The sequence below is a fragment of the Watersipora subatra genome, chromosome 8 (genome assembly GCF_963576615.1).
Source record: "Watersipora subatra chromosome 8, tzWatSuba1.1, whole genome shotgun sequence".
Classification (NCBI taxonomy): Eukaryota; Metazoa; Bryozoa; class Gymnolaemata; order Cheilostomatida; family Watersiporidae; genus Watersipora; species Watersipora subatra.
The window spans coordinates 16517187-16533615 of record NC_088715.1 but is presented as its reverse complement, the minus strand read 5'-3'; positions in this window follow the sequence as shown (position 1 = coordinate 16533615).

Genomic DNA, 16429 nt, shown 5'->3' with positions numbered 1-16429 from the left:
AGGCTAAGATTTTTGCTCTTTCACAGCTTGTTTGAGTTTTACGGCTTTAAGGGTTGCTGGTTTTCAGTTGTGCTGTTTTTGTACATCTATAAAATTTTATGTAAATTGTGTCATATTTTGCACATAGATAAAGTATACATGTAATTTTACCTGTTATTTTGTTATTTCATCATGCTTCATCGGGTGTTCAATTTCTGAGCATAAAAAATTTTTAGTAAAGAAGCAAAATTACAGATAGTTGCTTTAGGACTTCTTTGAACACTTTGTTAGTGCATGTAGGAAACTCATAATTTGATTATTTTTTTAGGTTTTTGTCTGGTAAAGCGTGTTGAGTTACAAAAATTGGCTTATTTGCTTGGTAAATATTTAGAATTTTGTCTGCGCATGTGATAAGGTGATATTCTGATCATCATATTTTTTTATATTTTGCGCTATCTAGACATTGAAAGCTACAGACTGCTTTTTTATAAAAATGTCACGTCATAGGTGAAAATTTTAGTTTTCTCCTTGGTTGTTTGTTGGCTCTTTTTTATTTTTCTCTGGCTAAGCATGTAGCGTCGTTCATAAGTATGTAAAGAATTCCAAAATTGGTATATCGAAGTAGGCATGTTTTAAAGGCACTCAAGTGCTTGTTATAACATGAATTCAGTGCACTGTGTTGTTGCTGCTTGCATATATTCTGAACAACTGACTGACTAGCATAACATAAGGCATAACATAATGTCACGAAGGTAACTCAGACAGTAAGGCCTAACTCATAGGTCAATAAGTACAGGCAAAGGATAAACAGGACAAGGACACAAAAGGACAAATGAAATCACATGTCATTACAAGTTATTATAACAACACTCCCACTAAATTTAATGTACATGTGTACCACTGAGCACTTGCAACTGCAGCATGAAGCCATCAGACAACACCCATCACCAGTCTTAGTTTTTCATATTTCACGCGTGGTAAGGGTTTAGTCAATATGTCTGCGATCATACTGCCACTAGGGCAATACCGAATTTCGATTTGACCACTCTCTTTAGCCTCTCGACAAAGTAAAATTTTATATCGATATGTTTCGTTCTTGCATGTTCCACAGGGTTACTCGATACAGCAATAGCTCCTTGATTGTCTTCATATAATACTACAGAATGCAAATATTCCTTTGGGTGGAGTTCGTTCAGTAGTCGTTTGAGCCAGATGGCTTCTTGGCTAGCTGAGCAGAGCGCTATGTATTCAGCCTCTGTCGTAGATAATGCCACTACAGGCTGCTTCTTGTTAAGCCAGCTAATAGCTCCCCCTGCTAACATAAAAACCTGACCTGTAGTAGAGTGTCTATCATCTATGTCACCGGCATAGTCAGCATCTGCGTATCCAATGAGTTCATTGTTACCTACAGCATTGTATTGTAATGTTTTGTCTGCAGTCCCCTTTTAAGTAGCGAAAAATCCTTTTTACTGCTGTAAGATGTGTGCTGTTAGGCTTGGCATTAAATTTGGTTACAGCTCCCACTGCTTGCGCAATATCAGGTCTTGTGCCAATTGCTAGGTAAAGTAGACTTCCTGTCATGGATTGATACATCTTTGCATCTACTTCCTGGCTGACGCCATCATCTTTACACAGTGTTACATTGACATCAGCAGGTGTTGAGGCTGTATGTGCATCAGAGAGTCCATATTTAGTCAGTATTTGTTGTATGTACTGTTTCTGATGTATCTCTATATTTCCCTCTTTCTTTGCTATCGATATCCCAAGGCAATGGTGTATTTCTCCCATGTCTTTCATTTTGAATTTATTCTTGAAATTGTTTTTGAGCTGGGACATTTCCTTGTCTGCCTTGCTGGCCAAAACGAGGTCATCCACATACACAGCTATTACTGCATGCGTATCTGGATGGATATATACACAGTGGTCAGCATCGCATTGCTTGAATCCTATAGATTCAACAACTGATCGAAAAGCTTTATTCCAGCATCGAGGGCATTGCTTCAATCCATAAAGCGATTTCCTTAGTTTACAAACCAACTTTTCTTTGTCAGGTTGCTCATACCCCTCAGGTTGAAGCATGTATATGTCTTTGTCCAGGTTTCCATTTAAAAAGGCTGTTTCAACATCCATTTGATGTACATGCATGTTCTTTTGTACAGCATTAGCTAGAATTGTACGGATTGAGGAGTATCGAACTACTGGCGCAAATGTTTCACAGTAATCTATTCCATACCTTTGTGCGTAACCTTTAGCCACCAGTCTTTCTTTAAAACTCTCAACTGTTCCATCGCTTTTACTTTTTACTTTGAAGACCCATTTTGCATCCTATAGCTTTTTCTCCCTCGGGTAGCTCCACTAACTTCCAAGTTTGGTTGGTCGTTAACGAGCGAAACTCCGCATCAGCTGCTGCTCTCCACTCATTTGCGTGCTCACTACCCATAGCTTCGGCAAAACTTTTTGGTTCAGTGATGTCATTTGCAAAGCAGGCAGTGTGTCTTACTACGGTAGAGCTAATGTGTTCATCGATACCATATCTAACTGTCGGCTGCCTCTCCCGGTGTGACCGACGTGGGTGCGCTGCTGTCGGCTCCGTAGTCGCAGGTTGGGTGCTAGTGGTTTCCATGCTTACATCAAGTTTGCAGGTTTCATTATTCGCAGGGACAACTGTGTTGCTACAACAAACATTAGTATGATCGAATTGAAACATACATTCATTGAACACCAGGTCATGACTAATAGAAAGTCTACCAGAATTCTCATCTAACACTCTATAGCCCTTTGATCTAGTACTGTAGCCAACAAACCTTACTTTTAATGCCTTACTATCTAGCTTTTGTCTAGATCTATCGTTCACATGTGCATATGCAATACAACCAAATACTTTGAGATTGCTCACATCGGGTTTTTTGCCATACCAGAGTTCATACGGTGTAATGCCTTTGCTCAAGGCTGATGTTACAACATGATTACGCACATAGGCAGCAGAGGCAACGGCCTCTGCCCAATAAGTGTTAGTCACTCCAGCATGCTGCAACATTGTATGGCCTGCTTCTACAAGTGTTCGATTTTGCCTTTCTGCAGTGCCATTTTGTTCAGGTGAATACGGTACACTCAGTTCGTGCTTAATACCTCTGTGCAGCAGATATTGTTCAAATTCAGATGACACGTACTCACCCCCATTGTCGGACTTAAGCGTTGCAATGCGGTTGCCTGTGCTATTAACTGCAGCTGCCTCAAACTCTTTGAATTTCTGAAACACTTCATACTTGTGTTTAATAAAGTAGACAGCACAACAACGAGACTAGTCGTCTATAAAAGTTACGAAGTATTTAGCTCCACCAAGTGATTGTGTTTGCCTTCGTCCGCAGACATCGCTATGTATCAACTGTAGCCTATGACTAGACTTTCCGACTTGTAAATGGAGAAAAGGTTTACACGTGATCTTACCTTTTACGCAGCTCTCGCAGAAGGAGAGTGTATCTTTTCCAGTCAGGGTACTATTTAGTCCAGTAACTGATTGCTCTTGTATAAGGGAATGAATCTGCCGATCATTTAAGTGTCCAAGGCGTCGATACCAGAGATCTATGTTGCTATTAGAAGACGTTGTTGTGAGGTGTACTTCCTCTTTATTTGTAGTGGTAGCAAGTCTACACTTCAGTTCGTAAAGTTTGTCCCACACTTTACCCATACCACACAATCGCCCATCTCTGCTGCGGATCCAGCATCTTTCATTTCCAAACTTGTCAGTGTTTCCCCTTTTTACAGCTGCACGTACAGAGAAAAGGTTACATGACAGTTTTGGAACATGCAATACATCTGTCAACACCGCGGGTTTGGCATCACTTACATTGAACAGCATTTGGAGATGCACTTTACCACATCCTACAGCTTCTACCGATCTGCCATCTCCCAGTCTCACTAGTTGTGGTTTCTCAAAGTTGGTATATTCGATCATCATGGTCATCTGATTAGTCATGTGTGATGAGGCTCCCGAGTCTGTCAGCCACCGATTATCATTGACAATGCTATTACTAGCAACGAATAGCCAATCATCCTGACCACTGTTTTCATAATTTCCTGCAAACTTAGCTTGGTGGTTGCTTCTATATTCAGCATTTCGTTGAGGACAGTTACGCTTTAGATGAAGTGGGGAATCACATACAAAGCACCTGCGTTGTTTCTGGCTTTTGTACTCATGTGCTGACTTCCGTTCTCCCACTAAAGCAGTATTTTGTTCAAGTTTGTTGCCACTAGCATTTCGCTTCAATTCCTCATTAAGTAAAGCTTGTTGAACAAAGCTTATGTCTATATCATCAACTCGAGCTTCTAACACAGTGACAATAGTGGCATAGCTCTCTGGCAGGCTCCCCAAAAGTGTCACAACTTGGTCCTCAAGATCAACGGCAAATCCTATAGCTGCTAGTCTGTCAGTCATCTCCTTCATGGTCTTCATATGTTCTACAAGTGGTGTTCCTTCAGTCATTTGCAATCGAAAATATTGTTTTTTTTTAAAAAGTCTGTTCGCGAGAGAGTTGCGCTCAAAATGTTTGCACAGGGCGTCTCATGCTTTATCTGGTGTCTCATGTGATGTGATGAGATAAATTTGTGATGTGCTTACAGCCATTACAATAGATGAAAATGCTCTCTGGGATTCTGTCTGAAATTTCTGTTTCGCATCTGCTCAGGCATCTTTAGCTAAGGTTATACTGCCATTCAAATAACCCCACAGCCCCTTCGCCAGCAGCATATGCTTCATCTGAAATTTCCATGTGTTCCAGTTCTGTCCATCGAGCTTGTTTATAGTCCACTTTTTATCTGTTGCTGCCATGATAATCTAATCAAAAGTTTCTTATGTAATGATATTATCAGGAGGCTCTGGGCCCATAACCTGTTATAACATGAATTCAGTGCACTGTGTTGTTGCTGCTTGCATATATTCTGAACAACTGACTGACTAGCATAACATAAGGCATAACGTAACGTCACGAAGGGAACTCAGACAGTAAGGCCTAACTCATAGGTCAATAAGTACAGGCAAAGGATAAACAGGACAAGGACATAAAAGGACAAATGAAATCACATGTCATTACAAGTTATTATAACAACAGTGCTTACACTTACAAATGCTGATGCATATTTATCAGAATTGAGTAAAATATCTACATGGATAAACACTGAGCAATTTTTATTTTCAAATGCACTAATCTAAACAGGAAATTTGGTTGTTACTTCAGAGTTCCTGATTACTTAGTATCATAGACTTCTAGTTTTAATGTTAGACTTTATTTGGTTGTGGTTTCTGCTTTTCCTTTTTTTACAAAATGCTAGCTTTACATAAATATCGTTGTTTATCAAAATAGCGTGAGTAGTCGCTTAATTCATATCGGTAATGTATTAACAACTGATAAAGACAGCAACAAACAGTAAAAACAACAAAACAGCTAAAAAAAGCTTACATACAACATAAGAAAAAAGCACTTAGTCTGATTGCTTCAGCGGTTATAAATCCCTGTGCAATACCAACAATTTTAAATAGAAAGAAGCAAATCTACATATATTATAATATATATAAAAAATATATATAATATATATGTGGTAACAAATATCAGTTGATGAGACAATCAAAATGTTTGCTTGAGATTTATTTTACTTGAGTAGAAGGATGAATTGTTAGCACTCAGACATTTGCAATGTTAGTAACAATGTTGGTCAGGTAACACTAACTTTTTTGTTTTCGTAGTGTGTCAGAAGCAAAATATACAGCAAATGATTTGTTGACTTTTTATCAGGGTTTTATTTGAACGTTTTTATGCTGGTAAAACAAGTTGTGAGTTTTACCTGTTTTCAGTCAATCAATTTTATGACCTTGACATAAAGCATACTCATTTGGTTGTTAGGGGGGGTTGCAGTTGATTATGACAATCACTGACCCGTCACACAATTCAGATGTTGGCTTATCACTCATTTAGGTTGTTTTTAATTATGTCTTTTGTTCTTGTTTGAAGTATATCCCAATGTCCACGCGTTTCAACTCTTTTGTTTAAAAAATCTTGTTTTCTATCTATACAACAGCTGTAACAACTAAGAATATGACTTTTAGCCTTCGCAAAATTTAAATCTCAAAATAATTTGTCAGCACATTATTACACTCGTCATTCCTTATTTCCATTACCTCTTCCACCCTCCTCTTCTACTGGTGACCATAGACGGGTTGCCTATTGTGGGTCATCAGCATAGAATTCCTTGCTCATTTGGCTAAGAAAAATTGATAGTCATGATGGTTTTAGGGCTGCTTTGAAGCAGTACTTGCTAGTCTCTCTAGAATATATTAAAGATATTCCTTAGAGCTTAGCTGTTCAAGGTGTAGAGCCTGAGTTAATAGATGAGATTTGTAATAAAGACAACATAGTGTTCTAAGCAAAAAAAATCAGAACATTTTGTTCTGATTTTTTTGCTATCTATTTTATCCACTTTTTATCTATTTTTTGAATACGATTCTATCCACAGCTCTGTATTTGGATCAAAAGCAGTAAATTTAGGAGTAGTCCCTCCTGCTTTTATTTTGGTCTTTTGCGTTAAAAATTCGATCAGCCGTTTATTTTCTTCTTTCTGCTGCTCTAGCTGCTCTCCCTGCTATTCCATGTGCTCCTTCTGCTGCTCCATTTGTTCTTTTTGAAGAGCCATCTGTTGAGTCAGCAGTTGAATCAGTTGATCAGTTTGAATAGACATTGTAGGGAAAATCTAGAGTAGAGTTGAAGTGTATAATGTCCAGCTGAATAGTTTCCTTATCGCCAATTATATGATGTAAACTCAGTACTGGAATAAAGAACATTACAGAGAGAACACAACAGTATTATTTGACTATAGTTAGTAAAATGGTTTGATTAACTCTGCAAACTCTGTAACTCAGTTACACTTTGATGATGACCTACATCACTTGAGTAGTCTTTGATGCTCATGTATTAAAGTTTCTGATTCCTTCCAATCAACCAAGACTAGATAAAACTCTTATCTTTATTTATATGGCTAAAGAATCATTATTTTTCTACAAAAAAGGTTACATTTTGACAATAAACCACATAGCTCCAGTAGTGCTTCATTTTAATTTGAATATAGCTACCTTAAGCTTTTTGGTTAATCCCAATAAACTCTGATTTGAGCAGATTATGTATTATTAAATTCCATGTACATAGTTAAACAATACACTCCAACACTAGCAGTTATCTAACAGCAGGTGTCAGTTTTTTTGTTTGCTGAGAAAGAGGACATGCATTTAGTGTCTTAAGGCACTCTCTTCTTACGGTTGTTAACAGCCAGCATTCTGCTGCACCAACCGTTGCTGAAAGAGTATATCATTGCATTTTTCTCAATTTCGCGTTTGTCAATTGCAATAATGCGTTGCTGCATGTTTGTCATTTTTTTGCTTTGATAATTCTTTGCAGTGTTATGTAATATTTTATGCATGAACTTTTTAGAATGAAATCTGGTTTAACTACTGAAAACATAAGCTGAGAAGGTTTGTTACTATTAGCAGTTTATATTTGAGCCGAGATACAAATACAAGCAATATATGCTGGCTTATTAAATTAATATACATTTGAGCTATTGAGGCTATCTTCCAAAGGTTTAAGTGTAGGTATTTTCATTACACATAGAAATTAATTTGCACAAGCACCATGAATGGAGCATATCAAGTTCATGTATAAAAAATGGGTTTGAGTGAGATATTGAGCAAGATATTCTTGCTGTTTATATGTTTCAGTGTCAGTGTTATTATGTCTCTATGAGATATAAAATATTAATCATGATTAGCTATACCAACATTCCTACCATCTATTAGTTGGTAAACTGTTGCTAGTTATCACTCATTACTATGCAGTCAATTCGAAGCACTGTTTACTGATTTACATGACACTTTGATTAAATCTTACAATCTGCAGAATGTTATTAGACTGAGACGGTTCTTTGAGCATTAAACCAATCTTCATTTCTTGCATTATTGATTTCCTAGTCATTGGAGACTGATTTATTCATTACCACATTTGTCTGCACTCTCTTATAAAAAGTTTTATTAAAAGAATTGCAATTTTATTTCTTTCAAACCTTTAGGCAGAGGTTCAGACAAACCTTTAGTTGCTAAATTTTAAAAATTCCACTAGCAGTTGCATGTTTTGTTCACTGAATATTATACACAGTTTTTTGTCAAAAATTGTGTATATTTTAATTTAATGCAGATCCAGAGGTTTGAATATTTAAGAATTTACAAAACACTATCATAAAGTTTTTATACTGTTAAAGGCTATTATAAAATAATAACTTGCATGTTCTTATTCTTTATCCTTGAGAAAAAACTTTGCAAAAAAATTCCTAAAACGAGAAGAACAAATTAAAAATTTTCATTTAGTTGCAAGTTCAGAGAAAGTATTGACATGCATGATTATTTTATATTTGACTGTTAACAGATTTTAAAATCTGATTGAAAATTTCAGGCAATTAATACCAGCTTTTGATCTGTTTACTTTGTCACAGTTTTAAGGATAAAAATGTTTTTTCATGAGAGTGGATGCAATGAATTGTACATAAATAGATTGAAATGCCTGATTTCATTATTTGCATTTAAGAAAGGTATTAACCTTGTAGCCTGAGCAACTAGTATATTGAATAGCTCCAAAAAATTTTCATCAATAATATACAAACTATTTAAAATGTGTGATGAATAATTAGGTTGGTTGATTGATCAAATATACCACAAAATAGTATAAATTTTACCAATGATTTTCAATATCAACCCTGTTGATGCTCCAGGACTCAATGTCATGCTAGTAGAATTAGTTGCATTATTCAAATATATTATTTTTGTTAAGAAGCAAACAACCAAATCTGCATGTAGTGGACATAAAAATGATGTGAGTATTAAAACACTAAAACTGTTTGTATCATTTTAAAAGAAAATTATTTTTGTATCAAAGCATTACACGGTTTATCATTTTAACATTGCAAGACATACCGAGTCATTTTTGGTCCTTTTCACTGACTTTTTTAGTTTCAGTTCCAGCTTCCTTGCAAATTCATTCACTGCAAATTCTATGAAGTGCGAAATTTCTGTTTCCACATTATTGAGGAATCAATCGATTAATTGACTAATTAATCAAATATCAGAACCAGCTATGAATGCAACATACATATTAATCTCAGTTGTTTTTAATAACAAACAAAACCAACGTGTGTTGATAAAATGAAAAAGGTGATTTTTTGCACATGTTCTTTCTCAGCAAGACGAACTCTTCTTGTATCAGCTTAGAAAAAAATATTTAGATGGAGAGACTTGGCATTGTTTATCATCTCAGCTAATCAAGACAGAGATATTAAATATATTAATATGAAGAGGTGCAATAAACTGCATGAACTTTCTTCAGAGTTTTTATAATCAATTGCAGCTGCAGAGATCTTACAAATTTTGTATTGTTTATATATAAAACCAAGTTAAAACTTTTTGACTGCTAATCCATATAGAGGAAACACAAGGCAGGCAGCTATGCCCTTGAATTGCAAGTATTTTAATTACGTGCTTTTGGAACTAGTTAAATTTATTATTTTTTTCTATTTCCATTGCTTTCTTCCTTGCACATAATTTAACCATACCCGTTCTACACACTTTTGACTGAATAAACCATTTATGGTTTATTCAGACTTGGTTTTTTAAGACTTGTTAAAACAATATTAGCATTCATGTCAACAAAACAACAAACAAGTTTATTATCTCTGAAACATGACTCCAACTTTTTATACTTGTATGTATAATAGGTACTAAAGAAGACCTACACAAAGTCAAGTTAAGTTAAAGTTTAAAATCTGTTTTGCTATAATGTACTCAAAATGGGTTTAGTAATATGTGTCAAATTTTATACCCTACTTGCTGCAATTCAGCTAGTGTGGTAGAACTAGTTTTAAATATCTAGTATTCTCTTAACTTTCCCTTTTCATCAGTTAATAAGAAAAGTACTTTTTTGAATTTTTGATTTCCTTTGTCTTTTTTGCTACCATTTTTAGTTCTTTTCACAATATCTTTGCAGATTTTTTGATCGAAATTTTATGAATGACCAGATTCTTGCTTTTGCATTTTTACATCTTTCCAATGCAAATGCTTTTCAATTTTGGCAGATGTAACTGTGCAAAAATCTGTTGTCAATGTTAGAATAATTTAGTTTAATGCAAAACTGTTTTTACATTCATTTTAAGAAACCAACTGTGAGCATGTTCATATTATCTTATATTGTTTTGCAGTGATGCACAACAAAACATATTGTAGATGTTTAGCAAGACACACAAAAAGCTTACTCATGTGATAGGCATAGAGATTTATTGTGATTATACGAATACATATACTATTATTTACATGCATGAGAAAAATCATAATTTTAGCATGCCATCTTTATAATTCAGATCACGCAAAGGTTGCAATAAGCTTCTTGCAATCAAAATTATGCAGAAAAACATTTGTTAGTTGTCTTCTCTCAGATTGCTAGAGTCAAGTGATTTGTTATAATCTATTATTCGTCGGTCTGGCAAGAAAAAGCCATTTGAATGGAGGAGCAGCTGTTGTAACAGTTTCTCAATTTCTTTCACATTCTGACAAAAATTAACCTGTTTAGCTGATTATGTGTATTTTATTTTAAGTTTGATTTTGAAAGTTCAAAATATTAAATGTTGTCTGAGTTAAATACATGTAGAACAAATTTTATTTGCAAAAGTTTTTTGTTATTTGAGTAACTCCGGATAGTTAGCTGTTACACAGAGTTCTCATAGTTTTTTTTTAATTCTGTGAAGTATGTTATTTAAAGACATGTTTGATATTTTGCCAGCAAATCTAGAAAAACATATTGAAACAGACTTGAAAGATTTTCAAGTGTATCCAAAAGGTTTTTGTTGCTTATACTCATCTAAGATATCCAAGGAAGTACTTCTGCATGAAATATTTTATATAGGGCTTAAAATATAGAGACACACACAAAAGTAGACATATAACAATAAGTGTGTCCAATATAATTTGCATATTTTCATACACTTTAACTTAAGAATTTAATAAGCCAAATTTAATTATCGATATATCAAGTTATATACCATTTCAATCTTCAAAACGTGTTTTTTGTGATATTGTTGTAACGTCTGCAAGTTAAGAGCTTAATCTTTTTAATTACATAATATTTTCGCTCACTTAGAATTGCTCTATAATAATAAAATGTTGGCAAAAGTAGTTGGGTTTTTTGTTATTCTAGCAAGAGATTGTGTTGGAGTCTTTGGTTTTTCAATTGCTTGACAGTTCTACTTCTTAGCAGCATAAAATCTGTCATTTTGACAGTTTGAGCATTCATTTCTCAAAACAGCAATTAGGGAAAAATATTAACGTTCAACTCTGCTAATAGCCAGATTTTTTTTTTAAAGCTAAGTAAATAAAAAACAGATAGTGGATATTTGAGCAGTAAAATGATACTAAAATTAGCATTGCAATTGCAACTTGAATCGCAACCATTTTAACAACTTGTTTCTGGCACTAGTTAATTTTCTGAATGTTTTCTATTTCCGTGCTTTCTTCTTTGCACATAATTTAATTTAACCATAAAGTTCTACACACTTTTGACTAAATAAATAATGTACAAAACGATTTAACGGTTCTGTAAGACTTGGTAAAACAGTATTTGCATTCATGTCAACAAACCAACAGGCAAGTTTATTATCTCTGAAACATTATGTCACCAGCTTTTTATAGTTGTATGTATAATAGATACTAAATAAAACCTTCAAAAAGCCAAGCTAAGTTAGAGTAAAGTTTAAAATCTACTTTGCTATAATGTACTCAAAATGGGTTTAGTATTTTATGCCAAATTTTATACTCTACTTGCGGCAATTCAGCTAGTTTGGTAAAATCAGTTTTAAATATTTAGTATCTACCTAACTTCCCATTTTAATCAGTTAATAAGAAAAGTAATTTTTTGAAATTTTTGACATCCTTTGTCTTTTTTGCTGGCATTTTCAGTTCTTGTCACAGCATTTTTGCAGATTTTTTGGCTGCAAACTTATGAATGACCCAATTCTGCGTGCGTGTGTGTTTTATTTCATCAATTAGTAGAAATATAACATTAAGCAAAAATAAAGATATAGTTATAACATTGATTAGGTTGAACAAAATAAAAAAGCTCAGTTCCTATTTTTGAGACGTGACGAAGCCTTCATGCGCAGTAGCACTGCAGCTCGTCAAGAGCCTCGGCCCACAAGAATTGGCAAACTTGAACAGCAGGTCTTCTTTCTAGGAATGTAGGTTTAACAAATGGCTTTTCATATTAACTTTAAAACTAGTAAATACAGAGGTTATGCGTAAGTCCATTGAAAGACTGTTCCATTTTGATAGTATGCTGTATTCGATTGCCTTTTTGACCTGAAGCAGTATAAAATAATGGTAAAGGTAGGTTGGTTTCTAAAAATCTGGTGTTAAAGTGTGAATCCTTTTTGGTTTTATCATTACTTGAATAAAATTTTGAATGAGCTATCAAGAGAATTTTATATTGACAAAGTTTGTCAACAGGCGACACAGGCACCATGATGGTACCAACACTGCAAGATCAAAGTCCCTAAGGAACCATTTTGGTTTCTCTGTTATAGAATGTTTTTGTGCATGACATCAAGCCATGTGTCAAACTATAAAGGGAACTGCCGGTTCCTTTTGCTATTCCCCAAGATTCCAAGAAGCACTAGCGTGCAAAGCAAAAAGACAAATGTATTTTATAAATGTATATGAAAGTATATGAAAGTATACAGATGATTCAGTGTGTGTGCATACGTCAAAACCACATGGTTAGAGACTGCCAATGGTCTCTGATCTGGTCGTTTTTCTGGCCTCCTAATGTACACATGTTATCTAGCTGGTTTCCACCTATTAGTCATGTCGGCCTCAGCTGTTTTCATGTTGGCTGATTTTCCTGTTTAGCCCAGACTCGGTCTACCTGTGGTGTTCGTTTTGGGGTTGGCTAGTCTGCAGTTGACTCTGATCATGAGGCTCTGTCGTTACAAAGCATAATAAGTATGCTGATGATACTACCTTGTATAACATATGTGAAGCAATATGGAGTGTCAGACACTGAATTAACCAAAACTAAATCAATACTATCATTTATTTGTTAAAACTCACTACAGCATACAGCAGGTTATGCATCACTGTGTTTTAAACAGACCTTCATGTCCCTGAATACTACCAAGTCACAAGCCATCAATTTGCCTTCAGACAAACTACATGTATATGCACCCCTTTCTATTACCATAAACAAGGTAATCGTAAATATACTGACAGTGTCAAGCTTCTAGGCATCCAAATTGACAATCATTTGCAGTTCTCAAACCATGCCAACCTTTTTTTTTAAAGATAGACCATCAACGCATGCTCTAACTCAGCTCAACAAGACAGGTGTAGAACAAAAAGGCCTATGACTCTTTTACCAAAATTGCATAGTTCCCATTTAGTGCAACACTGCTCCAAGCTGATATCTTTTTGTATCGAAAACTGGTAAGGAAAAATTAGAAAAATTTCAAAAATCAAGCTTAAGGGTTATGCTGCTTGATATGGGAAGCTATGACCAGCATTTTATTGCCTTTAATGCTGCAGAGCTAACTTTCGTTTTTAATATTTCTTGTTTAAAATAATTTAATCTTATCTCCGATATTCTTGATCTTCCACCAACATGATACTTTCCTAAAAAGTCACAAAATCAGGCTTCAGCATCATGCGAATTCACATTGCAGAACAGCGTTATGCAAAAGGAGCTTTTTCTTTCAATAAACATCTACTTTACTAATTTTTGTTTTTTTTGTTTTTGTTTTAATTTTTTATTTACTCTAAACAGCGCTGACCTGAATAAATAAAGTTTATACCTGTTTATCTAGTTATTTAACAACAAAATAACTTTTTAAAGCAATAAAATAATGTATTTATATTAATGCAAAATATTTTACAAACTAAATATTCCGTGTTCACGCTTGCAGATGATGATATTCACAGCTCACATAATTTGTCAATGTCTTGTGACAAATGACCTGGAAGACAGTCTTGGTTGGAGATTTCAGAGGATCGTTGAAGCGACGGTTGATCAGTTGGATACACGGTTTAGTAATACATTTCTAAAGACAACTAATTGGGTGTGATTATTTGATTTGAAAATTGTTAGAGTAAATCATTTAGCTAGTTATGATAAATATAATTATTGCAAAGCTGTTCAAAGGTCTGTTTACCACTTTAAGTTAGTTATTAGTTTGCTGGTTGAAATTTTTAAAAAGAGGACAAAACACCAACAACATTGAGTCTATCAGAGAAAACCGCAGGTTAAAAAATGTTCACATGACTGCAACAAACTTGGTAATATTTTAGAAAACTTTCAGTACAACAATAGCGAGCTTAAATCAAAAATAACAATTTGTGTTCTGCGAAATAATTTGGTGTTCCAACTGACAAAAGCAAAATACACTAAAAACTTCTGCCAAGCGCTGATGGCCAATTGTCCAACTTCTGTTAAAAAATAGCAGCTGCAAAAATGTGTAATATTTAGTATCATTAAACGGTGCTAAAACTACTTTTAAATTAATTGGTATTAAAGTTACTTTGAAATAAATTAGTGCCAAAATTAGTTTAAAATTAATTGAAGCTAAAATTATTATGTTTGGTTCTTGTTAAAAATGGTAACTATATCTTATTAAAGTAGTTTAACTTTTACAAAGCCTCCGTTTACAGTAACAACTATTATATTTCTATTATGCTTAGCTTAAAACTTATTATAAAGATTGTTGTCAGTTTTAAGATTAAAAGCTCGTTTAGCTGTTTGTACGTTAATATAAAAAATGAATATTTTAAAATTTATTTTATTTTAAAAATATTCAAAATGAATAAATTTTAAATTTAAAACAATTTAGCATTTAATATTTACACTTTCAAATAACTAAATTTATTATTTTTGTCCAGCATATTCTATCGTCTCTAAAGACTATCAGGAAACAGAGTGAACTATGAGAGTTATTAGAGTCAACTGCATAGTAGTGGAGGTAGTTTCCAACTACAGTAGAAACTCCTATAACATATACCCTCCTATAACGTAAATTCCAGATAACGAAAAAAACTAATGCGAAGTTTTTGTTTTCTACTCTGTAAAAAGTTTCATATAACATAAAGTTCTCACATTCAACACAAATTATAACACAAATTCTCAAATTTGATTTCAACGTTAATCTATCTCGCAGAACTCGTGAAAAGAATAACTTTGAGTATAGCATTGTACTTATTATATATAAGACTTTTGCAACAATCTAGTTTGTCATGATAGATTGCCAGATGTATGGACACAATGAATTTGAAAAATAGTGTAGCTGCGCATTATTAATCATTAATCAATGCTATCGATTGGTGCAGGTGTTACAGCGCCCGTTCATCAATCCAAATGTCACCAGTTGGAGTATCGTCGAAGTTATTTTTTATCCTAACCTTGACCCTTTGATGCAGATAGAAGATGAACAGATAGTACCACTTTTTGTAAGATATTTTGTTGTTTTTCTTTGTTGTAGAAATATAAAATATTTATTATTAGTTTTTACTTTGCAGAGTAGAATTTTCTGTTTAAAAATAAGCAAATCATTGTAAATGAATGTCAAAGATGTGCGCTCCTGATCAACATATCATAGAATCACCGCAAGCAGAGTCTATAAAACCACTAAGACTGATCATAAAAAGGAGAAAAGTTGGTTATGCAAACTAGTAATGCTGCAGTTATGAGAAAGTCTACTGATTAAAAAGAGTTAAACAAGTCTTTTATTTTTGTATGCCAAAAAGGGTAGGCTAGAAAAAAATCACCACAGAGGGATGAGTTCAAAAAGATCTTGGAACGAATTAGTTACAAGATACAAGTTACATGTATTTTGCTTATAATTTAAAATCCCTATAATGCAAATGTTACTGGAACAAGTTATTTATGTTGTTGGAGCGCATACTTTACTTTGTCAACGTGACCAGTATATCTCAGGGCGTAGGAGCAAATAACAACCAGCAACTCATACTATCCCAAAGCTTGGATTGAACATAAACGTAAACATAACAGATTTGTGATTGCAAAAGAAAGTATTTTTGAACACTTTTTTCTTTTTTAATTAAGCGTCATGCAATTTATATTATTGTAGAGAAACATCCCTTTTCATAGGAACAATAACGAAAATACCGAAATTGCTCGATGGTCAAGTTTTCGTTACCCTGTACAGCCTCGCGTAACAAACTTTGATGAAACGGTAGAACAGAAGCTCAAAGAGAGTATATCAGTTTTCATAGCGAATCTTTTAAGGGATGTTTCCTTCCTCCTATCCACTCGTTGATAAATATTGCTACAAATTATCTTCTTCCACTCCTCGGGAATGATCACGCGAGACT